The sequence below is a fragment of the Suricata suricatta genome, chromosome 13, assembly GCF_006229205.1.
Source record: "Suricata suricatta isolate VVHF042 chromosome 13, meerkat_22Aug2017_6uvM2_HiC, whole genome shotgun sequence".
Taxonomy (NCBI): Eukaryota; Metazoa; Chordata; class Mammalia; order Carnivora; family Herpestidae; genus Suricata; species Suricata suricatta.
The window spans coordinates 29,387,329-29,414,436 of record NC_043712.1 but is presented as its reverse complement, the minus strand read 5'-3'; the positions used below and the strand labels follow the sequence as shown (position 1 = coordinate 29,414,436).

Sequence of the window (27,108 nt, the reverse complement as noted above, 5' to 3'; positions counted from 1 at the left end):
AGTTTCTCAAAACCTCCCCCTTTTGGTGTCTTAGAGAATCTCGGATAGTCAGAAATGGAAGGAACATTGGATCATTTGATTTGATTATGTTCATTTCGCATATGGGAACACAGGGACATTATATGATCTCTTTAACGAAACAAAGCCCCAAGGCAGTGGTAGACTCTTACTTACCCCTTCTTCTATAATATGCTAGGTACGTATACCTAAAGATGATTCTTCAAACGGGTCTAAAAGCTTTTACAGTTTAATTTTTTTTAGATAGAGAGGTAAATTCCTTGTGGTTAGAAAGGAATATTAGATATTTTGTCTAACGGTTTATGTGAAAATTGTAAACATGTAAACATATGGCACACCAATTATTTAGGACCTCTACAAAAGATACGCTGATCTACCTGAGCATAGGTTTTTTTAGTTCCTGAACCCAATACCAACGTGTGTGTGTGTGTGTGTGTGTGTGTGTGTGTGTGTGTGTGTATTAGGGGTGGGCAGTGGGGGCTTTTATACACCAACACACAATTCTCAGATATCAGATGGGTGTCCTATAATTTAACTCAGTCGTGACACTGTCTGCCCAGTAGATAGCATCAGATTAAGGGTTCAGTCCCACAGGACTCCCCTCCTCTCACACCCACTTCAGATGCTGCAACTAGGTTGTCACCTGTATGCCTGGCCCACTGGCTGTAAACCAGAAGTTTCATGACTCCGTCCATGGGTTTGATTAATTTAATAGAGAGGCTCAGAGAACTCAGAGAAACATTTTACTTGCTGGATCACCAGTTTATTATAAAAGGATATAATTCAGAATAGCCAGATAGAAGAGACGTATAGGGCAAGGTATGGGGAAAGGAGGTGTGGCTTCCACGCCCTCTCTGAGAGCGCCGTTTCTCCAAACCTCCTGGTGTGCACGCACCCAGAGTGTTTCTACAGTCAGGCCGTCTGCATTTTTAAGGAGGCATCTTACGTAGGCTTGACTGATTGACCACTGGCCATTGGTGACTGCTCCATTTGGTCGGGTCCCCCTGGCAACTGGCCTCCAGTCTTAGGTGCTTTTCAAAAGCCACCTTAGTAACACAACAAAAGACATCTTTATCCTAATCACTTAGGAAATTCCAAGGCTTTCAGAGTTTTGCACCAGGAATGGAAAGACCAAATACGTATTTCTATTATAAATCACAGCATTGCAATAGGCATTTATTTGCAGCAAAGGAGTGGGGTGGAATATTAGATCTTTAATATTGTACGAATTGCAGAGAATTCCCAGTCTTTAGAGTAATTTCTCAGCTATAAAATTTTAAGTGCGGTCCTCATCAATTCTTTATTTAACCCCTTACCTCTTTTAATTAGAAGTTGAGGGGCACCTGAGTGGCTCAGTCGGTTAAGCCTCCGGCTTCGGCTCAGGTCAGATCTCACATTCGTGGGTTCGAGCCCCACGTCAGGCTCTGTGCTGACAGCTAGCTCAGAGCCTGGAGCCTGCTTCTGGTTCTGTGTCTCCTTCTCTCTGCCCCTCCCCCTCTCATGCTCTGTCTCTCTCTGTATCAAAAATAAATAAAAAACATTAAAAAAAAGAAGTTGAGGAGCTTAATTTTCCTGTGATACAAGCTTTGAAACACTCTTGTTGAAGCTACCTTTGGTCTATTATGGTTTCTGTCTCTTCTGTTGTGGTTTAACAAGATTTTATAGGATATAATAGCTTTTGATTTAATGACAATGGCTTCTAGGTTGAGTACTGGAAAGTGTTTTGTATATGATGTAAAAGATAGTGGTTTCATATTCCTTCTTATTTTATGTTATTAAATGTCACCCTGTTATGCCCAAGATTTCATTATCATCCCCAAAATCAGAAACCACCAGGGAGACCGAGTCACGCATGCAAAAGCAAAGGGCTTTATTACGGGTTTAGGCTGGCTGCGCCTAAACTCGGGCTCAGAAACTTTACCGGCGCAGTGGATCCATGCTGAGAGCCCCTAACAAAGGTGGGTAGGGCTTTTTATGGGGTTCGGGAAGGGGGATTTACAGGAAATTGTGACACACATAGCGACCCAATCACTATCGCCTATCAATATTTGCAGTAACTTTAACCATACATTGTTACTTTTGGTGGGAGCCAATCACAACATTTAAAGTATTGGCCAATTACAGAGTGGGCCCAGGACCCTCACATAGGGTGTAGCTTCTATCTTTAGGCCTGCCCTTAGAAATGTTAAAGGTGTTAGCTGGCCTTTCCTGATTGGGTGTTACAAGGGTTGTCCCTCCTTCCTTGAGCAATGTGTGCCCTTCTATTGTCTAATGATTCTGAGAAGCCGGCACCTAGGCCTCCAAGGTCAGAGGGGAAACTTGGAGCCTGTTATGGAGTCAGTTTGATTCAGACCTGTGTCCTTACAACCCTTAGGTTTAGAAATACTGGCAGTTAGGGGTGCCTGGATGGCTGAGTCGGTTGAGCATCTGACTTCAGCTCAGGTCCTGATCTAGCATTTGTGGGTTCAAACCCCATGTTGGGCCCTGTGCTGACAGCTCAGAGCCTGGAGCCTGGTCCTGATTCTGTCTCTTTCTCTCTCTCTGCCCCACCCCTGCTCATGCTCTGTCTCTCAAAAAATAAATAAAATGTTAAAAAATTTTAGAAATACTGGCATTTAATTTAAATTATGCATGTGTAAAAATGACTTATTTCTGAAATTAAGTTATTAAATTTAAATTATTCACTATGTATAAACTACATATATCCCCTAACTGCTAATATGGTAAGCATCTTTTAGTAAATATAGCAAAGGAAAGTATTAAGAAAGCAAACAAATGAAATTCATATGCAATTCACTAAGCAAAGTGTGTTAATTTCCCAGGTTCATGGTGGTGTGACATCCATCAGGGATTGTGGCCACAGTTTAGAAGAGCCATTCAGAGGTTCGGTCCAGTGGTTAAATCATCCCATTCCAGGGTCTAGTCTCAGCTTTGCAAGGCCAGAAATCTGACCTTGTCAGAACTCTGAGACAATTAGACCCTAGGAAATTGCTTCATTTCAATAGAGAGAGAGAGATGAATAAACTAGAATATCAATTTACTCACTTGTAATGAAAAATATAACTGTAGCTAGGATTGAATTACTCTTGTTAGCAGATCAGCATTTTCTTTCCCTGTAGGCAATAGACAGAGGCTACAACATTTAATCAGAACTCTGATTTGATGAAAATAGATTTGTTTAATTTTAGGGAGTGCCTCTCTTAAATTAAGGGGAGACTAAATGAAGACTATAAAGATAGCTTTACCCCTCAGAGGAGAGATACCTATTGAATCTACTGGCCTATCGTCTCCATGTCCTGAATATGTAATCACTGTATTTTATAACAAGTCCCTCTCTTTCTGTAGGTTATCATGTCTATCTTCTATTTTCCATATTATATATTTTAAACTTTGATGTTCCATATTCTAGCACTACATATACTTATACAGTCTCATTTCTACACAGGTCACACAAATTAATGCCTAATAAATGTTTTGAACTTAAACTTCTGAGATATTTCAGATATAAAGATATAAACTTGCTACAAGAACAAGTTATGTTTTAGATCAAACTAGATTCTCAAATATGGCCATATCTATATTTTAAGGTTTGCTTGCACTTCACTGTAAGTGTCTTTTTCACCACTATTTCTGGAAGTCCCTGGAGGGTGCTGCGCTCCTAAGGACACCGATGCCCATGATGGAAGTGTTGCACTTCTGGAGATGCCCACCAATGTGGATCCTGCAGTTACCCTTGCCTGGTGTCCCTGACACTGCTTCCTGCCCTGAGAAAGCAGTCTTTGGCTTGCTGCATGCATCAGCCTTCACTGCAGGCAGCTCTGTGCACCATTGCTGCAGGAGCTGTGGCTACTAAGCCGTGGTGTCACAGAAGCAGAAGCAAAAATAATGGGGTTAAAATATATCGTGATAATGGCCAACACCAAAATAAGAAACTTCTGGGTAAAGTCGGACCCTGAGAAAATGGGTCACAAGAGGTCACAAAAATAGGTGACAATCACAAGGATTTGCCTTAGAAAAGAAGAAGAGGATTTTGGAAGAAGATAGAAGAAAAGAGAAGAGAAAAGGGAGAGAATGGAGGTTTAGGTGTCATTGTAGATGGCCGGAGCAGACAAGACAATAGCGCCAGGATGCCTCTAGGTGAATTAGGAAAAGGCACCCACCTCCTCCTTCTTGCAACCCCTCCCCAGGGTGCAGGATTTCAAGAGACCCAGAGCTGGGTTGTTCTGTTTTCACACCCTTGGCTGAGTGCACTGAAGCAGGGCACAAGTTACACAACGGTAAAAAGAACAGATGACATTTAACAAGAATATTGAAAAATGAGAGAACTAAGGGAAACTGGATGTTTTTTTTTAAATTTATTTCTTGGTAATTTATATCCAAGTTAGTTAGCACACTGCACAACAATAATTTCAGGAGTAGATTCCTTACTGCCTCTTACCTATTTAGCCCATCCCTCCTCCCACAACTCCTCCAGTAATCCTCTGTTTGTTCTCCATATTTAAGAGTCTGATGTTTTTGTCCCTCTCCATGTTTTTACATTATTTTTGCTTCCCTTCTTTTATGTTCATCTGTTTTGTATCTTAAAGTCCTCACATAAGTGAAGTCATATGATATTTGTCTTTCTCTGACTAATTTCACTTAGCACAATACCCTCTAGTTCCATCTACATAGTTGCAAATGGCAGGATTTCATTCTTTTTGATTGCTGAGTAATATTCCTTTGTGTGTGTGTGTGTTTGTGTGTGTGTCTGTGTGTATCACATTTATATATATATATATCCCATCTTATATATACATATATCCCATAATATATATATATATATATATATATATATATATATTTATCACATCTTTATCCATTCATCCATTGATGGACATTTGGGCTCTTTCCATACTTTGGCTATTGTCTATAGTGCTGCTATAAACATTGGGTTGCATGTGTCCCTTCAAAACAGCATACCTGTATCCCTTGGATAAACACCTAGTATTGTGATTGCTGGGTTGTAGGGTAGTTCTATTTTTAATTTTTTGAGGAACCTCCATACTGTTTTCCGGAGTGGCTGTACCAGTTTCCATTCCCACCAGCAGTGCAAAAGAGTTCCTCTTTCTCCATATCCTTACCAACATCTGTTGTTGCCTGAGTTGTTAACGTTAGCCATTCTGATGGATGTGAGGTGGTATCTCATTGTAGTTTTGGTTTGTATTTCCATGATGGGAAACTGGATGTTTTTAAGAATATGAACTTTTTGGGTGCTTATCACTAAGTTATTTAATCTGGTAGCAAGAAATTCTTCTGAGTTGCCGGTAAAAAAAGAAAAGGAAGAGATGTGGATTTTAATACTACAATTGATTAGATTAGTGTTGGCTTTCTAGTTCATGTTGTATAAATCTAGTGATTCCTACTCCCAAGTGAATCCTACTAGGAGGGCCTACTCAGGGAATACCATCTTACAGCATTTCATGCTCTAATAGGCTTTATTTTCATAATCGTAGTGTCCTGTCTCTCAACTTGGAACATACTTATCAACCACATCCAAGAGGCTGTTACATGATGTGAGCAATGCCTAACTCTCTACAGCAGGATTCCTAGACAGTATTACTTTTCCAATATTTGTGGCTAGTGCTACGTTTAGGTCATAATTAAATTGTTTCCCCTTGAAAACTACATAAAATGGAGCCTCTAGACTATTTCTCTCTAGTTTTCAGTTCCCTATAGTATGGAGTGCTTTAGATTTCATTCTACCAAGAAATAGGATAAATGTCCTAGGAAAATACAGCAAACTTCTTGATTCAGTCACTTCCTTAACATTTTCCAGCATGTGTGTCTGTATATTTTGTGTATGTATGCATGGATATATATGTGCACATATGCATACGCTTATAGTACAAACATGTATATAAATGCATATGTATGTATATATGACATACTTGCTATATGAAAGTCAGAAATTAAAAAATACTAAGTTTCTTACCTCTGTATAGGTGGTTGGTGCCTTAGAGGGAACTAGTATCGCTGCTTCGTAAATTGAAACTGTGAACATTTTTATCTGAAGTGAAATCCAGAGTGTGTTAGAGGTGTGATACAATGGGGGAGTCCCTGGAGGGAACACGGCAATGCGAGGATTTTAATATAGACGTCTGCAAATAATAGAGTTGTCAACCTTGGCAGAAAAGCAACCACTTCACTTTTCTAGAAAACTGATGTTCTGGACTCATCTCAAACCAATTTCTAAAACTGCTATGGTCACTTTTAGGCTTGCCTGTACCCCCTGCACATCCCGTTACCCCAGCTTTTCTCCAGCTGAATGTTCCTGCTTTTCAGGACTGTATCTCCTTTTTTTCTCTGCAAGGGGGGTTGTCCTCCACTGCGCACCTCGGGTAGGTGCTTCCCCCGGATCTGGCTGTGAAGTGGAACTGTCTCCCTAGTCTTCCTCGGAGTCCTCCACTCAACTTCCACTTCCTTTCCTGTCGTGCACCAGGATGGCAACTAGAAATGGCTGGTTTTAAGGTCTTAGCTGCTGATTATACAGAGAAAGGGAAAATAAAAGAGTAACACATGTCAAGAAGATACACATTTTTGAAACCTTCAAAAGTACCCACAGGCCTAGTTCTTCATTCAGAGACGGCACCTGGTGGACTAGACGAGCACCTGCTCTCTTGTTCCCACGCCCTGAGCTACTCACAGCGGCCTGCCTTCCTGCCACCAGCTACGATCATCTTTTGGCGAACTTTCCCCTGAACATCAACAACAATGATGAGGATAACAACAAAAATATAAGGATAGAAGCCATTATTTTTTGATGTAATCAAATGGGTTTTACTACTAATAAGTTGATATCTTAACTTGTTTAGACCTAAGTAATAATAGACATGCTTTTTCATGTACTGATTTATTCTTGTTTCTTCCTTTTCTTCCTATTTCTGGAACTGGACTTCAAGAATAGTCACTTTTGTTTTGAATAGAACAGTTGAGACAATCTGAGCTTCTGAATGTGAAATTCCTGGAAACATCTTTTAAGATCCACGAGCTAAAGTACTGATTTTGTGATTTCCTGCTTGATTTCCATTTTGTCTTCTCAATATTTTAATGTTTATTTATATTTGAAAGAGAGAGAGAGATACAGAATCGGAAGCAGGCTCCAGACTCTGAGCTGTCAGCACAGGGCTTGATGTGAGGCTCAAACTCATGGAAAGCAAGATTATGAACTGAGCTAAAGTTGGATGCTTAACCAACTAAGCCACTCAGGTGCCCCTCAATTCATTAAAAAGTATGATATACTAATACAATTTGAGCTCTAAGTTGCTTATTTCTATAGCACTGAACTACTTGAATTCTATAGCCAACATTGAAATAAAATACTGACATTTCCCACATCCTTGATTAGGCTATTAAATTTCATTCTACTAGGCTTGTACTAATCTATATCATTCACTAACACTCTATGAAAGTGCAACTTTTGTTACATAATCTTCAGCCATAAAATATCATTTGAAAAATATTTTAATATTTCATTATTAATAAGGGTAATTTTTCTTCATAAGAATTGTGACTTTATAAAAAATTACAATCATTACAGAACAGTGTTTAAAGTATAAAATGTCTTTTTGTATTGCTCTCTTCCAAGAAATTAAAATAAATGCTAGAGACTTAACAACCACATCATCATTGTGAATCAAGCAAGAGGTAGTATTCTCTCATATTAAATAACTTATAAAAATTATCATAGAGAATAAATTAAAGCATAATGAGAATTAGAAAAGGTAATAATGAGGTGCACTGTTTGGTTTCCCAAAATCCAGAGAGAGAAAGGGCAGTGAGTTCCAAAGGTAGAAGGGGTCATATAATCCAGTCCCCCACTGTGTTGGACAGAAAACCATAAGGAGAGTTTAAATGACTTTCTTTAGGCCTCTTGGTGGCACATGGGGCTGCAGCACGCATTTTCTTCTAACATCCAGTCTTAAAAGAGCTTATTAACTGTTGTAATCATGTCAGTTGTAATCATTATTCCACCACATTTTTGGCGTCTTTTTCAACCTCATCATTATCACCATGAAATATATCTGGTGATAATGAACTGCTATCCCTTAAAAATATACTTCATTATTCCACCTTAAAAAAATTCTTCGAGGAAATCTTGTTTCCTGATTTTAATACACATGAATGCTTGTTATTACAATTTATGAAGAGTCTTGATGGAAAACATCTTAGGGCCATGCTCTTGCCATGTTGTTCCACAGTGTAGTTGCTCCTCCTGGCTCATTTTATGCGAAGGCTATTATTGGGGAGAGGGATGAATTGTTTATTCCTGATTTGCACATAGGAAAAGATTCTTCTTAGGAGGGTTGTATTAGTCAGGGTTCTCCAGAGAAACAGAAGCAATAGTATACATAGAGGTATTAAAGAGGAGATTTGATCTGGGAACTGATTCACATAACTCTGAAAGCCCAAAAGTCTCACGGTCTGCCATCTGCAAGCTGGAAAGCCAGTGGTATAATTCAATCCTAGAATCCAAAAGCCCAAACCAGGAGCTCTGATGTCCAAGAACAAGAGAATATGGACATCCCAGTTTGAGATAAGAAAATTTGCCTTTCCTCTGCCTTTTGTTTGGGTTGGTTTCTCAGTAGATTGGGTTATGCCAGCCCACAATGGTAAGGGCAGATCTACTTACTCAGTCTACTGATTCAAATGTGAATCTTTCCAGAAACCTTCACAGACATATCCAGGGACAATGTTTTACCAGCTATCTGGGCATCTCTTAGCCCAGTCAAGTTGACACATAAAATCAACCATCATAGTGGTTACATTTTTTTATTTTCAGAAACTGGCACTGATTGAGTTTAACTCTGAACTCAAAATTCTAGTGTCTATGTTGTCTTATTGTTGAAAAATAATCTACCGCTGAATCCACCCTTATCTCACGTTTTGTATAGCAGTTTGGTTTGCCTGTCATTATCAATCAATGTTTCCATATCTGTAACAATTCAGCCAATGTCATTCTAAGTCAGGAGGAAACAGCATTATCCTCAGGCATTACTGCAATGTGTTTCAAAAAGTATAGACCTATTTAAAGGTGATGTGAAGCATTCTTCACATTTATAGCTACTTAATTGTTGTTTTAATAGTGAAGGTAGCCTTGACTATGAACTGGATCCTTTTGAGAGGCTTATTTAGGAGAAAGATAAGTTCCCCTTTTCAAGGATTCTGAGGTGTCAATATACTTTGATGTGGCTTTGAGTTGCTCCCAATTGAAGACTGAAAACTCAACATTAAAGAAAGAATTTCAGTTTTTACTGAAATGTGGAAGTTGATGACCATATATTTTAGCACCGTAGAGTTTTCCCATTACCTTTCTCTTTCGAGAGTCTTGTCAATGGGAACTTAGCAACATGCATCATCTGGTGCTTTCTTCTAAAACTCAAACACTGCTGCAAGAGAATGGCATGTTCAGAGTTTTCACAGAAAATCATTCTACTACTTCTTTGTTACCTTCTTTCATTTCTGTAGGGTAACTCAGACACGGGAAAGGGGCCAACCTGCCTTACCCATAAACACAAATACTTGCAAAACCACACATTCCTTTGAACAGTTACCCTTCCCAGGTCTGGTAAAGTTATTGAATTAAAAAGCTATAGAGGACAGAGAATGACATTAACCCAGTTATCTCTGAATGTAGTGAAGAAAATCTAGATTCGATTTTTGTAACGGAAAAGTGATCACCTCATTGATCCCAACGTTTGTGATGGCTATTACACTGAAGGAAAGAATTAGTTCACCAATTAGCTCTTGGCAGTGCACTCTAGTTGATTTTCAACTCTGAGGGCAGAGCAAATAAATATAAAGAAAATATTCATATATATATTAACTGGAATGAAGACTTTGAAAATAAATTAATGTATTTCTTTTTTATTCTACAAGTACAGTTGGAAATTATCTCTTTCCTTTCATTCAATCACAGATCAATTTTTATTTCTCCTTTTCATCTTAATTTCTTTAACAGAGAACTTTGTTAAACTGATCTCATGTCCTTTTAGCTTTATCATTCAAGTGGTACAGCCACTATCTGCATCAGCACTGTGTCAGGCACTAGGAGAAATACAAAGACAGAGAACAAGTAGAACATGGAGTTTCCATCTAGAAGAAGGTAGTAATATAGCTGGAGGGATGAACAATGTACATCAAAGGTTCAATAATAATTTGATAATTAAAAACAATGGAGATCAGTGTGAACTAATCTCAGGGTGAACAAATCAGGATTTGCATTTATCTAGCTAAACAAAGGGGTAAATAATCTGATCGAATCCTAACTTTTGCTTTTGAAATACCTGAAGCATCATAGTAATTTGAAGTGGTTCTATATTTCCAGAGGGGGGAAAATCAGCTTCTATGAGTACAAATGAATTGGTTAGACATGATAGAAGGAAGAACATAGTTCGAGTGAGAACACCTGAGCTTCTGGCTTATTCACAAGGCTGATTCCCCTTGGGCAATTATCTAACCTCCTCAAGTCTTGGTTTCCATATGTATAAAATAATGAAAATAATAGTACATACTTGTGGTAGGTTGAATTCATTCATGACCATAATTAATGGCATTTCTGTAGCAACATCTTTTCCTTTACATTGTAACACTGGGGTCAGGAATGTGACTTCCTTTGGTCAATGATATGGTAGCAAATAATGTCACCTGAGGGTTGAAAAAGTATACTGCTTTTTCCTCTTGCTCCACTGTCTTTATCATGAGAACATGCCAAAACTCAAGGATGAGGAACGTGAACTACTCAAGACAGCCCACTTTGACCAGCTAAGATCCAAGGCACGTGAGAGAACCCAGCTAAGGTCATCAAAGCTGTCAAGGTGACCTGCAACTAATTACAGATGCCTAAATGAGCCCCCTGTGAACTCAGCTGAACTGTGCAGCAAATGCCACCAACTCATGAGCAAAGATAAATGATTTAGGCAACTCAGTTTTTGTGATGGTTTGTTACACAGCAGTAGCTAACTGATAAAAACACTTCATTGTTACTGTGGGGATTAAAGAAGACAGAATGCATGAATGAGTTTTGTAAAGTGTGAAGTAATACACAAATTGAGTTAAAAATCCTTCAGATGTGGGTTATTGGAGATGAAGACACACAAGAGTGACAATACACAGATTTTAGTTATTTTTAGCATTTATCTAAGCATTCAGGTTATTATGTCAATTTTTTTATTGTTCAAAGTGATATATATTTATTGTGGTTGCCTATTTATTTGTACAAATGACTTAGAAATTTGACACACTTATGAATAATTATTTAAAAAAAGAAACAATAGAGATAAGTCCAATGTTAAAAACTAGATATGGAAGAAGGTGACCAGACTGTGTTCGCTGAAATGGCTTAAGTATTGAAAATTTTCATTAGCAAGCAGCCAAGACTTTCTTCCTTAGCAATTTATTAATAGTTTGGCTTGACCAAGGTCATGGTTGAGAAAAATCCAAGAAGAAAATTATACATTTGATATTATTTAACATTAATTTATAGATATTTTTATAGTACTGAAGTTTTAAAAAAATTAGGTGCTGTAAAGATAAATAAATGAACCCTCTGTTTCTGAGTAGACTGCTTTAAAGGATAATATTAAAAAATAGGCCCTTTGGATTTTGGGGCACATTTTTCTAATATCAACAATGATATGTTCTGAGGATAACCTACCCAATTTAACAGAAATAATGTAACAAATATTCATTGGGAATCTTTCATGTGCCTGGCTCAGCTCTAAGGGATAGAGATATATTAGTGCATGAAACAGGCAAATATTCTTCTTTTCTTAGAACTTACATTCTATTAGGGGAGACAAAAAGACACAGAAGAAAATATGTAGTATGGTATCTGGCAGTAAGTTCTATGGAGGAAAACAAATCAGGAAGTGGGACATGGAGTGTGTCAGTAGGGCTGCAATTTTAATAGGTGGATTTCGTCACAGTGCCTGAAGAAATGTACCAGGAGCTGTGATCACAGATGGCAAAGCAAAGCAAAACCAAACCATACCAAACCCCAAACCAAAAAATATGCTTTGTGGCTGATGACGGATTTTTTTGGGTGGTTTGACACTCCTTTTCCTACTCCAGTCTCTGTGGCCAGAGTTTTCATTCTGGATTGATTGAGATAAAAAATAGAAAAGAGGTGGGAATGAGTGAGGAGGACACAATGGCTGTGGGAGAGGTGGAAGGAAGATGAGAGGGACCTGAGAGGCAATGGCCACTAATCCTCTTTCCCGAGATGCTGCTCACATCAAGGTAAATCATAGGACACGCAACTTAGAATTTTCTATCTTATCATGTACTTCTATATGTCGACGTTTCCCCCTCTTTAAAGGTGGGAAATATATGTGTGCTGGGGGTGAAAATAAAGGGGGTTACTAGTGTGTTGACTGAAAACCTCAAAATGCCTTAAGAGGGTTATCTCCTGTGAGATGACAGAACCCTGGATAGTGGGTGCCTATTGACTGTTAAACATTCTAACTGCACAAAAGTAATCACTAAAGGAGGTGACAGAGATGTTAGCTAATGATATGGTGGTAATCATATTACAATATGGCCATGTATCAAATCACTTTAAACTTAGGCATTATTATATATAATTTAAATTAAAAAAAGAGTGAGTGTTCTGTCAGTTTCATGTCTTGGGGTGAGAAACACGTACATTCTGCAGTATTATAGTCATCAGAGTAATCACAGAGTGCACACAGAATCAAAAGGAAGGGACATAGACCCCCCACTCTCCATGGTTAAACTAAATGCTGCACCAAAAAATGTTATTCATACTAGACATACGAGACTGTAAAAAATCTTTGAATTTTAAGACTCGGGTTTACTGTTTCTAACAGTGCTAAGGCTCTCATTGTAAAAGTTAAGTTGTTGAATTGAACAATGATTTTACACTGCTTAATTTTTGAGGGGAAGTATGTGAAAGATGTTTTCCAAAAGTTGAGAGAGAATAAACAGTGTAGGACCTTTCCGACGTTGTTTGTTTTACTCTAAGCAGTTCATGTTACTTCCCCAGAGCTATTTTCCTTTCATTGCAGATATGCTTGACTGACCAACTGGACACCTGCTGTAAAACCAGAGGGGGAGAAATTGCTTTAGTAGATTCGAAGCCAGGAAAGAATGTTTCCTCCATCGTGAACCACTAAGAGGCAGGTACTGAGGGCTGCTGCTTGTTGGAGGTCCCTGAGCAAATCTGAGATCCCATAAAGACAAGGCAGGCTTGAGGCCAAGCTACAGGGTAGAACTGTCAGAATAGTTTTAAAAGAGAGTCATGTAGTGTTGATTTTAACTCAATGTTATTCTTAGGTATGAAAAACAACCTCACTCATCATTATTTTGCTGATGAAATTGTGCTCAGTGCTCAGCTAGAGTACAGCCTATGAGGCTCATGGAGAATTTACCTTTCATTTTTGTCTGTATTGGTTAAAGTGTTTAGAGAAGAGCATGCAGAGATTACAAACACTTTTTAAGAACAAAAGTTGATAGACGTGATGAAAACAAAATGTGACTGACAGCTCATTGCTGCCTAGAGATCAGACTGACTCATTATTTTCAGTCTAGTGTGGTAATTCTTTCTGTATATAGAAGGTCAGAAGTTTTCAGAATAGAAATGGGTCCCTATATTTGCAGAAAAGATAAAGAAAGTCCTGTTCCCAGAACTAAAGGGGAGTTTGCATTTTTAAGAAGTTTTTCTAATGGAGCAGTAATTGCAGTGACAAAAGAAGCAAAAAATTAGTCACTTTCTAGAAATTTTTTTTTTAAGAGAGAGAGAGAGAGAATGCATGGGCAGAGAGACAGGGAGCCAGAGAATCCCAAGCAGGCTCTGTGCTGACATGATCAAGCAGGCTTGATCTCATAAACTGTGAGATCATGACCTGAGCTGAAATCAAGAGTTGAATGCTTAACCGACTGAGCATTCACCCTAGAAAATGCCTGGGTGGCTCAGTCAGTTAAGCAGCTGACTTTGGCTCAGGTCATGATTTTGTGGTTTGTGGGTTTGAGCCCTGCATCAAGCTCTGTGCTGACAGCTCAGAGCCTGGAGTCTGCTTCAAATTCTGTCTCCTTCTCTCTCTGCCCATCCCTATGCTCATGCTCTGTCTCTCAAAAATAAATAAAACATTAAAAGAAAGAAATAAAAAAAATCAGCAATGCAACTTAAAGAAGGGACAAGTTGGCACTTTATAAGCAACTTAGGGGCCATCCTCTACTGGACAGATAAGTTGGTTCATGTCAGAGGTCTGATAAAAAGTAGAATTATGAGGCTTGTGACAGTGTCTTTGGGATGGCCTCAGTTAGAAGTCTTGAAAACTTAATGTGAACAGAGTCTGAAATCCAAAAAAGAAAGAAATTGACACCTGACTTTAATAGTAGAGATTCCTTCCCTGCCTGTTGGCCTTCCCTACTGTGTATCTTTCCAGCTCTGGCTTGGTCATCCGGTGGCTGGGATGTGGCAGGCTACAGTTCCACTTGGGCAGCTGGCTCCTAGTGGACACTATGAAGATGGGGAACTAGCGAGAAACAGAAAGGCTTAGGATGGAAAAGGAGACTGCTCTTTCTTCTTTGTTCCCCGACTCCATGAGGGCCCCCTAGTAACAGTACTTCATTTTACATGCAGCCATTTGTTCCAGTAGTAGCAGGTGGCTCCAGGTTTCACTTCCTTTTTTCTATTTCCTGCACCAGCCTCACTGAATCTTTCCAGATTACTAACACTCACCAGCTGTGTCCCTCCCTGTACGTCTGAGTCCCAGCTCTGCACGGTCCTCTTCCGAATTCCTGAGGTACCCGTGCTAGCTGGCACCTCTTTCTTAGAGACGAGTGCCCAGTTCTTTAGGACCTTTCTCCCAAGCTTCTAAGTGCTTAGCTCCCTAGGGCAGTACTTGCTTGTTGCATTGACCATTTCTGTAATACCTCACTATTTATTTTTTGTATTTTCACTCCTTTTATCCTATTCATTCTTGATATTAATCTCTATTAAAATTACTGATAAACATGACTGTGACTGATACATGTACTTTTCAGGACCACTTACAATAGCCCTGGTGCTACTTTGATTTCACCACAGGAGCGCACAGCCTCCTATCTATTCCATGCGGAGATACAATAATAATGCCGATCCACAGGTGTAGCTGTAGCACAGCTGACAACCAATGAGCTAAGCATGCTAAAGAAGGGAAACATGTTGGATTCTGCAGAGAGGTCATTATTTAACTTGTTTAGAACTTCTGGGCCCTGCCAAATCTCCATGGGCAAGCATTTTCTCTCCTCAAATTCTCTTTATAATCCTTTCATCGACCACCCCCAGCCCCAACTGTAAATATTATCCCACGGTGGTCTGGTTTACACATATGTCCCTGAGAATTCCATTTTGTCCTTGACACTGATTGGTACTCTTCCTTCTTTTTAAGGGGTGGGTGACGTGAAGTAGGGGAGCAGGGGTGAGAATGAACGTTCTGGGGGATTAGGGTATGGTGGCATTAAGAAGACATGAAACCGGATGTCCAGAACACAGATTAAGGAAACCTAATCCATAGACTATGTCTCAAGAAATTCTTCCTTTGGAAGGCACATCTGAAGTGAATCTTGAGAGATGAACTGGAGTTAACAGGATGAGAAGGGAGTAGCAGATAGGTTCCTGGAACTAGATAAAATGTACCTAAATAATCTGGGTAAAAGGAGCAAATGGGAACATTTTGGCATATTATTACAAAGCAGATGGGAAGTACAAAATAAAATTAGCTTTCCTGCCATATCTATTTTCCTATCCCAGAAAGACTTGTTGGGAACTGAATACTAAGAAAGCATCAGGATATTCAGAATTTTAATTGATTTTAATCAAAGCACATGATTTATATTACACTATTCACTAATTGTTTGGGGGGGCAGATGTATCTTATTTTCCCGATTAGACTAAATTGAGACAGTGTTAAATGCTATTTTGTGTCTGTCCACCATCACCTTAGAAAAAGACATAAAAAACTTAACAGATGCATATGGCACGAATAAATGAAAAAATACATGAAACCTTTAAAATTCCATTATGTGTCATGGAAATGGGTCACTGAGACCAGTAGCCAATCTTGGAGAACAGCATGTTCTTTCCCTTTTATGACATTGATCTCAAAAATTAAGGAATAAATCCACAATTCCCAATGTTTCCCTATAATACTTTCTTTACAAAATAGCAATTTAGACTTAGCTAATGATTGGGCCAGGATTGATTTTCCAAATATAACTGGAAGAAAGTTTTTTTTTTTCTGGCTGTCATACAGGGATTTGATTTATGGTACAATACATAAAATTTTTAGCATTTTGGGGATATTTGGCTTCCAGCATGCTTCATAATTGTAATCTTGTATTAATTCAGACAACCTTTCTTTAAGGCGGTGGTTACCTTCTACTGTAGGAACTGAAGGAGACAGGTCCCCTTTCTCTTTTTATCCCAGTGAAATCAGACAGTAAAGCTATGACATGGGCTTGGCCAACAGGTGTTATCTGGTAGGACTTTGAATCTTGAGAAAGTAATGGCACAATTCAGTGAGACAGAGTTGTGTGACCTTCCTAGGTTTTCTTCTGTATAGTTCTCTAGAACTTACTTAGTACCTGTCAAGTTTATAAGCCTGGTCCTACAATCTTCTGATATCATTCCAATAAATTCTTTTTGCTTCAGACTATCTGTGTCATTTTCTTTTGTTTGCAATCACACACCCAGGTGATATAGATGGTGTTGTTAAAAATGTAAGAAAATATATCACTCTTTATTCTCTCTCAAAATGGATTTCTTTTAACCCACAAAAGAGCATTTCTGTTCTTAATATCAACCATTTGCAAAAAAGTTTCTCACTGGATACAAAGGGTTTTGACAGGTATTTTAAATGTCTTCGAGTGACACACACACTTTTGGATGGAGATTTCAGGGTTTCCCCCAGTGAATGTGATGAGCTGTCCAGATGGTGCCTCGGTAGCCACTCAGCAGAGTCCTTTAACGATAACAATTAACAGCTAATTACATTTAATGCCTTGAAAGGAGTCCAGTAGCATTCGTCTGAGCAGAATCCATCCCTGGGTAGATCCAGAAGAGAGAAAAGACTTCCAGCATAGCCATCTGGATGCTCTTTTTTTCCATTGCTCTTGCCATTGAAGAGGCTTTAGTGATGTCCATGACTCCTTATGGAGTACGTATTCTGCTTCTGGAAGCTGCCTAAAGAGTGGGCCTTGCTGAATTAAATTGGCTTTTGTCCTATCAAAGGCAAGAGTCAAGTTGGATGCAAAGCCTCTGTTTGGGTGGAAAGAACAAGAAAGAAAGCTTGGAAAACCTGCAGCAGTTCTTTGCGGTGGCTCTAGGAGTCAGGACATATGAACAACCATGCCAAAAAAAGTTGGAACAAAATGCCTCAACTTATTAATTCAAAGAAATGCAGGTTGCTTCTCATATTTTTCTCCATAAACATGATTTCTCCATGTATGGTATGTATGCAGAAAATTAGCATTATTATAAAACTTAATAAATTTGTAGATTCTCAATTTAGAATTCATGACAATTCTGAGAGAAACTGGCATGGAGTATACATTTTTCAAAGTATGTTATTTACTTTCTTATTCAAGTGATAGCCTGTCCAACTGACAGGTATAACCAATGCTAAGTTATTCCTCAGTGACAGACTACCAGACATGATGTAGTAATCTTCCATCTAGCAACTATATCTTGGTGTCACTGTTTACCAAGTCCAGGATCTACATGGCTGAGTCACTGCAGGCAGCAGGTGGCTAAGCAGTGAAATGTAATGAAATAATAATTTTTCCCCTCTGGAAATGGCCTCAAAACACAATAGAGTGCATCAAAAACCTAAGAGGTCTTGGCTGTGCTATTGAATCCTCCCATTTTTGGTTTTTCTGGGCCGATTGGGTTTTCTTTCCTGAAATTATGAATTTTGGAAGAGGGAGGAAGAGAGACTGCAAGTTTTGAAAATTGGTCACATTAATGTCAATGCTCTAGAAGGAAGGCTCTTGTATATTTTTACGTTCACTAGAGCATAGCTTTTAAAAAGGTATATTTTATAGGGTTTTATTATCTTTTTAAGTAGATATTCTATCATTTCAATTTGGGTTTTCTTTATTGAAGTGTTTGTATCAGTCAATACAGGATAGATGAACACTAAGTTTTTTCATTAGGGTCAGTTGAGGACTGTGTTCAATTATTGCTGACACAGGACTATCTGAAATGTTGCCAGTCACTGCAGCGCAGGTTGGAGAGAAATAGCGAATAGCACCTTAAACATGTCCTCTCACATTTTACTGGCTAATTCAAGTCATATCACCACATCTAAATTCAAGAATGTAGGGAAACATCCCTATTGTGTCCTGGAATGACAGGAAGTAGAGATAGTAGAAATACTGAAGAGAAGCACTAGTATAACACACCAGTTGGAGGAGTTTTTGTTCTTGGTTTTGTTATGACCAGAGAAGTTGCCTATATTTCTTTTAAATTTTGGAATTTATTAAAATTTGTTTAGTGGTTGAGTATATAATCAACTTTTGTGACTGTTGCCTTAACACTTAATGAAGGCCTACCACTTATGTTCAAGTTATAGAATTTTATATTTATATCAATTAGACATATTTTTCACTTTTGATATTTAGTTTTATAAAAATGTGTTCTGTCCATTTGATCTGCCATGAGCTAAGAGAAGGAAATGGAAACCCGTTATTTTAAATATTGATCTGTTGATCTTTGTATCTTTTGTGATTTTTTTTCTTTGCAAATGTTATTTGGTGAGTATATTAATTACTGTTATTCCTTTCACATAAGGAATGTGTTTTGTAGTTGCAAAGCACCCTACTTTTAAAAATATTTATTTTTTTAGTAACCTTGACATTCAATGTGGGGCTTGAATTCACAGCCCCGAAATTAAGAGTTGCATGCTCTTCTGAGTGAACTAGCAAGGTGCCCCCAAAGCACCCTGTTTTTATATTTTATTCATTCTCCCTTGAATTCAATCTTACCTGACATCAAGGTAATTTCTTATACCTTTTAAAAACGTTCTAATAAAGCTTTTTCTCTCACCACTAGGAGGCTCCTGGGGACTGTCCCTTTGCCTACAATGATCATACTCTTTTCCTTGAAAGACTATTTTTACTTGTCTTCCAGAGTATCACATCGTGTAATGTCCCCTCTACCCCACTAGTTGCTAATTTTTTTTCTGTCTTATGTTGCTGTTTTCTTCTTATTCTCTGAAACCTCTAAATTAGTTAGAGTGCTCCAAAGCTCACTTCAAACTCCTGCCTTCTTTGTTTATATTCACTCTTTTGGTGATGTCATCTAGCCTCATGGCTTATTTACCATCTGAATCTGTATCAGGGTCCAATCAGGATCCAGAAATCATACCAGTCATTCCAACAGAAAGAATATGATATTAAGAAATTCTTAACTAGACATCAATCTACTGACTGTATCACGAATAATTATCATTCTGAGATACTCTGTAGAGCAACATGTTCAGCGAGTAGTTTCTAAGGGTTGAGAACTTTCAGCTGTCATTTCTCAGTATAGTTTTCCCACATGTGAGCGACATTTCTGTTGTGAAAGCATGGAGAGCAGGTCTGGGTATATAGACTATGCCAGCCACACTCTGGGCACTGTCATAAATTCTCTGGCTCCTCTTTTGATTTCCACTTGTTCATATGCTACTTATTGGTCTTTACTTGCATTGGAGAGGTAAGGAGGTAAGAAGGTAAGAAGTAAGGTAAGAAGGTATGGAGATGTGCACTTGACTATTGTTTATTGAATAAACAAAGGTGTTCAGCCTTCTTTGGCTCTAAGCCTTCTCAGAATCTTCTGCATAGGAAAACTACAGGTTCTTCTCAAGGTCTATATTAGTCCAAAAGATTCCTCTGTTGAGGTGAATAGAAATCTAGACAGGAGTGGTACGTCTGCCTCTATGTCCCCATATATTCCCTGGGAATTTTCCTGCAAAAAGCAGAGCCAACCATCTATCTAGTTGTAAATATCAATTGGCATCTCATTAAACACTACTCCTAATTTCATTTGATGTTTTTGTGAAATCGAAAGGAAAAAGAAGATACATATGACAGTAAGAAACAAGTCTAAATTTTGATTATATTTTCTCTTTCTCTTGTATGGGATTTTCTTATTTATGTATTTTATTACAGTTTTCTTATTTGTATATTTTCTTATTGCAGTTTCTTATTAACTATTAATAGTTATATTGGCTTTTTTGTCCATTTTATTAATGTTTTGCTCTCTTTGTGATATTGAAATATTATTTGCAATAACATACTCATGTAGATATATCCAATTAAAATAAAATACTGGCCAAAGAAATATAATAACTATAATTAATAATGATATTGATAGTGATTTTCTTCTCAAATGTTTTGTTATATGTGAAATTATTTTGACTTCATCACAGTCTCATGAAATATTCTGGGCAAATGCTTTTCTTTAGATTTTACAATGGAGGACACTGATGCCTAGGAACCTCAAATGACTTGCTAAAGGCCATAGATTATTTACTTTTTGGTCCTACATTATGGTGAAGGCTGAGCTCCTCATACTTCCCACTAACAACTTACATTTTATTATTCAAGTGGATGCTGAAAAACTTTCTAACATTGGTTAGAATATTTTAATTTCTACAATAACAGAGCAGAGTTTGACCTACTGAATTGGCCTTTATGAAAGCTAATGAAGAATTAAACTGTCTGAGAGTCTTGAGATGAAAGACCTTCCCAGGTCTTTTATATATGGGAAACATACAGCACGCAGGGACCAGGACTTGCCTTTGTACACTGTGAGGTACAGGGGAGGGATTAATAAATAAGGAGGAATTAATTGTCTGCTGGGCACTTTTAATGTTGAAGAGCTTCCAGTAATTATCACATTTCTGCCCTTACTTCAATCAGGGGCACAAGGCATCTTTCTGTCTCTAACCATCCTGTCAGTGATCACACACCTGTGGTCTCAGGGCCACACGTAGCCAACAGTGAGGAGAGAACAACATGAGCAGAGAAAGCCACTCACTGACTTGGGCTCAGAGCCTCTTTACTGTTTCTACTCATGAATGCTACTGCTCCGGATTCTCAAAGCTATTGGATTCTGAACCTGCCGTGACCTTCAAGATTCTATTGATCTCTCCAGCCTTCCCTAAAACTATGGACTTAAATCCTTCCAGCTCTCTGCTGACTTCAGACATCTCTTTTTTGAGCCCCAATTTGCAGGACATTTTGGATTCCTGACCTGCTGCCTCCCCTGACTTCAGATTCATATCTGCTCGACTCTGGTTGGAATTCAAAACTTCTCATTTTGCTTCTGTCTGATGATTGCTTCCCTCTTCAATGCTTGGATCTGACTCTTCCATTTGGCTTCCATTTGGCTTTTCTACAGTTGTCCTAATAATCCTTCATGGTTCTCGCCCAGAGTTATTTAAGTTGGTTACCTGAGAATGAATGTGCAATATACAGTAAATCCAAGGCAACTACAACCACAGGAGGTCTGGGATGAAGTTTCTGAACAATAAACACATAACAAAAATTTCTGCCTCTTAAGGACTGAACTTTTTTCCATGTTGAGTTCATGTTTGAATCTGGAAAGTACACTATTTAACACATTTCACAGTGAGGTTTCAAACCCTTTCCTATTCCCCACCCAATAGTTGTAGTAAGGGGAAGACCCTAAAGAACTTGGTAGGGGTGGCAAAAAGTCAGAGCTGTGCTTCAGCCTCACTGGGTAGCAAGGACAGTCTTTATCTGACTAGTAATTTCTCAAATATGGCTGTGCCTTTGATTTTAGGGCTGGAGATCTTGCTAAAGGGCAGTTTTGTAGGTTCACTTAGAATATTTTATGCAAATCTGAATATATAACAAATTCTCCAATTGATTCTGATGCACTGAGTCAAAAGATTAGTATTCGAGAACCACTGCTTTTGGTAACTTGGGATAACAATTATGAAGATCATAATTGAGAGGAAGAAAAATCTTAAAAAACATAGTTGATGAAGACTCTATATTTTAATTAAGTCTGAGAAAAGAGCAATTGAGAAGAGATAGAATTCTCTGTAATTATTATGCAAGTTCTTGATACAAGAAGTTGAAAACCTCCAAAATTTTCAGAGTTTGAAACATGGAAAAAGAGGACCGGTGATTCATTATGGTGAAATAAAATTAAGAGATAAAGTAAAGTAGAAGAGACACATTTCCCTTACCAACAGCTGGCTGATGGTTTCACCAGTTTCTACTAGAGACGGATTGTGAGTTAATGTTAGATCACAGTGTTTTGTACTTTATGTTTACTGTGACATCTTTATAGTTCTTTTCTCATTGCAGGTGCTTTATTGTTCTTATTTAATGATGTCATTTCATCATAGAACTGCTTCTTTTCTAATAAAAAAAAAATGAAGTTCCAAAGTAAACTATCCCTCAGTTTTTTATAGATAGGCAAGTTAGGTCTTGTATGGCATCAGGAATTTGCTGTCTAGAGTAGGAAAAGTAGAAAAGCAGCTCTTCTTACAAAATTCCACCTCAATAAGACTTGCTTCTATCTGAGAATGATCAGGGGTGATATTCAAAACATGTAACAACTGCCATGCTCCTTTCATCCTCCTAAATATCCATGTATACGGCCAGAACCATGTAACTATTTACCTAGTGGCGTAAATCATTTATCCAATTTAATACTTTTCAAATCAGTTGTTGATCTGTTTAGAAATGTAAGAGCATGACCTTTCTTCTGTCATGCCATAGACTAAAAGTTTCTCCTGTCTGAGCTGTGATTTGATTTAGGGAAGCACACACACTATTTCAGTCACTTCTTCATTAAATGGATAGTGAATACATTCTTGGTACCTGTACTTTTAGCTTTTGGAAGGCAGCTGGCTGCCCTGCCTGTATGTGAGGAGAGCCTGAGTTTCAACCAGTCATGATGATGTTGCCACCAGTGCTACTGGGCGCTGTCAACTTGCTCCTGCAAATGTTGGGCTTCCTCACAGTAGCAGGTGGGCCTAAGAACATGTCACTGCACTGCTGCTTCTACCAGCTTTGTCCACTCAACACCACCAGGTATCGCCCGTGTTGGTACCAGCAAGATTCACAGGCTCCATTTCCTGCCTCTGCTGCTGCTGCACAACATTTTTTAGGTGGGGTTTGTTCTCATAACCCATATAAAAGAATTCCATAACTGAATACTTAGCACAGCTATGCTGATATAAACTGGTTGAAACGTTCAGGGCTGGTATGGTGGCTTGATAATCTTTAGAAATCTCAGTACCTTCTCTTCTTTTCTGATGCTCTGTCATACTCGGCATTCTGTGTTATAGTTCCAAACAGTGACTCAAGCTCCAGTCATCGTGCCCCATTCCAGACACCAGGAAGGTAAGAAAATAGAGGGAAGAAAGGTATGGAACTTTTTAAATGAAGACTTCCTTGAAGACCCATGCGACATTTTTCTTTACTCTCTTTGTCTAATATTTAGCTACAGCATCACATGCACGAGCAAGGGAGCCTAGAAAATGTAGTCTGTCAGCTGAGAGGCTATGTTTCTATCCCATAATCAAGATGATGGCTAAACACTGGCTGCTGGAGGGAACCTACATCCTGCCATACCACCTTTCAATTTATTCCCTTGTTTCCTTAAGGATGATAGCAAAAGCTCGAAAACATAAAGAGATGGAAAATATGGGATGCCCATTCAAATTAACATCTAAAGGTATTTTGATTCAGGCTTAGGAACTTTTGAAAACACTTGCCAGGAACGACTCTCTTTCATCAGTATACTAAAAGATCTTCATCTTCTGGTCCTACCTTCCCAGAAATCCTTGACTTGGACTTGGATGCTGATTAAGACAATGACAATATTTTCTCTCTCTGTGTGTGTGTGTGTGTGTGTGTGTGTGTGTGTGTAAAAGCTTTAGGGGAAGAAAACAGAGATCGGCAGTCCTGGGTCTTGCTGAGTGTGTCTGGTGTGCTGGAGAGAAACAAACTGAGAGCAGCCTTGAGTTCCTGGTTGTTGACGCGGCCCCACCACTCAGCCACATCCAACTGTGAAGATTTTATAAAAAACTATGTCTTCCCAAGAACCGTAGTCTGAGGGGGATAAAAATAACAAAACCAAACTCACACACTTGAGAATGGTAAACATTTTCAAGAGGTCCTTTCTTGATATGTTTTAATTGCCTCCTGTTGATGCTGCTGGTGAGGGCAAGATTCCCATCCCAGGGTAATGGGGATGGCTAACCACATGACACCTGACGCTGGGCAAATGAGTTTGGCAGTAGTTTACCAGTCACACAGTCCTACGGCCTAGTGGGGGCGGATATGGCACGCCATCGAGGGCCACACGGGGTAAACAAGCCGTGTGGTAGTACAAGGGTGGGCTGCTCCTTGGTCCCTTTGGGACGGTGTGATTGGCTTGTCTGAATCATTCTGTAGGTTGGCAGGAAACTGAAACTCCCTACCCAGGGATGACCAGGAACGACGGTGGTTCCTTTGAAAAGAAGAACCGTTTGGCCAGGGGACCTTATCTCAGGGAGTGGAGTTGGGAGGGGACTTTGTGGGTCATTAGACTATTCAAGGTCCTTCTGATTTTATCAGATGTCAAGGCAGCATGTAATATTGAGCTTTCATTTTAGGCCTTCCACCACATGTTGCAGATTTCCCTGGGCTGGGGGTGCCTTCTGCTCCTTATTGGAAACTTGAGCCTTTGTAATTTTACCTTCTATCTGCTCAAGTATAGTGAATAGTCAATGCTTGACTGAATTTCCTTTTCTTTGAAAAGTAATATTTTTTTTCAGACAAAAATAGTTGTAGGTTCACAGCCTTGATAATACATCAAGTAAAGAGAAAATATATTGCTTTTATTTTGTCCTCTGCAGAGGACATGTCAGCAATAGGACTGTCCCTGCCATGCCGTTTGCAGGAACCGTAGTATCATGGGTCTCCGGCAGAGGGAAGGAGGGTAGACCAGGCTAGAGAATCTGACGTAGTTCTGTAGCAGGCCCACAGTGGAGACAGTCAGATAACTACAATATCCATCCACCTTCAAAGCTACTAGAGTGATATCTTCAAATCTTTCTCTGGCTATAAATGGATACCTCCACTTCCATTATCACGTTTGCTCTGTGACTCTCCCACCTGCCTCTTACAAGGACTCCTGGGATTACGTTAGACACAGTGGTGCAATTCAGGATAATCTCCCCACATCAAAAGGCTTACTCATAGCTGCAAAGTTCCCTTTTGCCATGTTACGTGGCATATTCACAGTTTCCAGAGATTGGGGTATGGACTATGGGGAGGCCATCATTCTGTTTATCATACAAGGATATGACATAAACAAACAAATGCATTTTTGCGTTTACTAATTAGACATAAATATCTATTGTCTCTTTCTATTCATGATCTCTTGAAGCTGTCTATTTCTAACTTTTCATTCCCAGCGAACTGTGCTTCACTTTGCCATTTTTGTGCTTTTGCTTACAATTACTTTCCATGTCCCTTTCTGCTATCCAAAATTTGCTAATTCATTGTCAAATTACATTTCATCTTGTGGGTAAACTGAAATGAACAATATTTAGACTTTTCTTCCCAGTTCTATGAGACTTCTGTTGAGTTTTTATTGTTTAGTTCAGTTATTTTTCAGAGTATTAGGCTTTTCCCCACCAACATGGCAGGTGATTGGACTAAGTTTGTTCATTACAAGCCATACAGGGAATTCAATTAAATGGTTCATTTAAAAAAAAAATGAAAGACAGAAAGAAAAAAAGAAAGTTAAAAGAAAGAGGGACGCCTGGATGGCTCAGTTGGTTAAGCTCCTGACTTTGGCTCAGGTCATGGCCTCACGGTTTGTGATTTCAAGTCCCTTGTTGGGCTCTGTGCTGACAGCTCAGATCCTGGAGCCTGCTTCAGATTCTGTGTCTCCCTCTCTGCCCCTCCCTTGTTTGTGCTCTGTCTCTCTCTCTCTCTCTCAAAAATAAATAAACATTAAAAAGATAAAAAAGAAAGAAAGAAAAAGAAACCTCAACCAAATAAATTTCCAAATCAAGCACTTCTGTACTACCTAAGCTCAAAATAATTTTCAGTTGCTTTGTCTTTCTCCTCTAGTGAACAAAAATATTTTCATTAAAACAAAAAATGAAGAATCCAAAAGGACAGTTAGTTACATCTCCTCATTTTAGAAAGGAGAATCTGGAGTTCATAGAGATGTCATGATGAGGTCACCGAATTATTAGATGGCAATATAACAGTATGTGAAACCCAGACTCTGCAGTCATTTTTGTAACAAAATCTTGTTATTACACCACACTGTCTGAAGTCTAAGTCACTGAAAATCAAACCTCCATATATCCATCAAGGAATTGCTTCTTTCAAAGCTTTGTGAAAATAAGAGAATTTATGATAATCTCTTATTATTTTACTTTCAATCCGTTGTTCTGGTATTTTGTAAATACAAGGCACAGTATCTAAAAATATGGAAAGGAAACAAAGTTAAACCTTTCACTATCTAGTGAGCTTGCGCTGCTGCACAAAGAGGCTGGTGAAAGTAGTAATTTGACACTGTTCTTCCTCCTTCCCACCAAAATAAAGTAACAAACTCCCTATTTACTCTTGAAAGAGGAAGAAGTTTAGGAAATTTATCAGAACAGACATTTCAGGTTAGTTGGACTCTGACTTTCCGTATCTGCTCCTGAAATCCAATGGTGCCTGAGGCCATGGGTCAGTCTGGTCCGTTCCACAATGTGCAGTCAGATAAAAGGTCAGAAGATGGGTCTTTGCAGGTTGGCTGAGACATGGATAGTATTCCTCTCACTCATTAGAAAGATTTTTACCAGATCCAATTTCATAGTGCTTTTAAAACTGCTGGTATGAGGTGGAGATAAGGTCAAGCCTTTAATTACAACATGTATGAGCAAGGAGCAGTTCAGTCAGGTGTTGGGTGAAAACAGGCTTAGTGGGGAGTCCAGGTTGGCTGCCTTCTTTTTGAAGCAGCCAAAAGGCAACAAATAGCTTAAAGAGGGAGGTATAAGAGACCATGCACCCACGATTCGTTATTGGCAAATA

The 27,108-nt window shown here is 38.7% G+C and overlaps 1 long non-coding RNA gene across 1 annotated transcript; it reads right to left on the bottom strand.

Moving 5' to 3' along the window:
• Positions 1–20,896: 20,896 nt before the first annotated feature.
• On the bottom strand, positions 20,897–22,300 carry LOC115277055. The gene is made up of 2 exons (XR_003902199.1): positions 22,263–22,300; positions 20,897–21,497 (listed from the first exon to the last, which is right to left on the bottom strand). It is a non-coding gene; the product is annotated as an uncharacterized LOC115277055 (long non-coding RNA).
• Between the last annotated feature and the right edge of the window lie 4,808 nt (positions 22,301–27,108).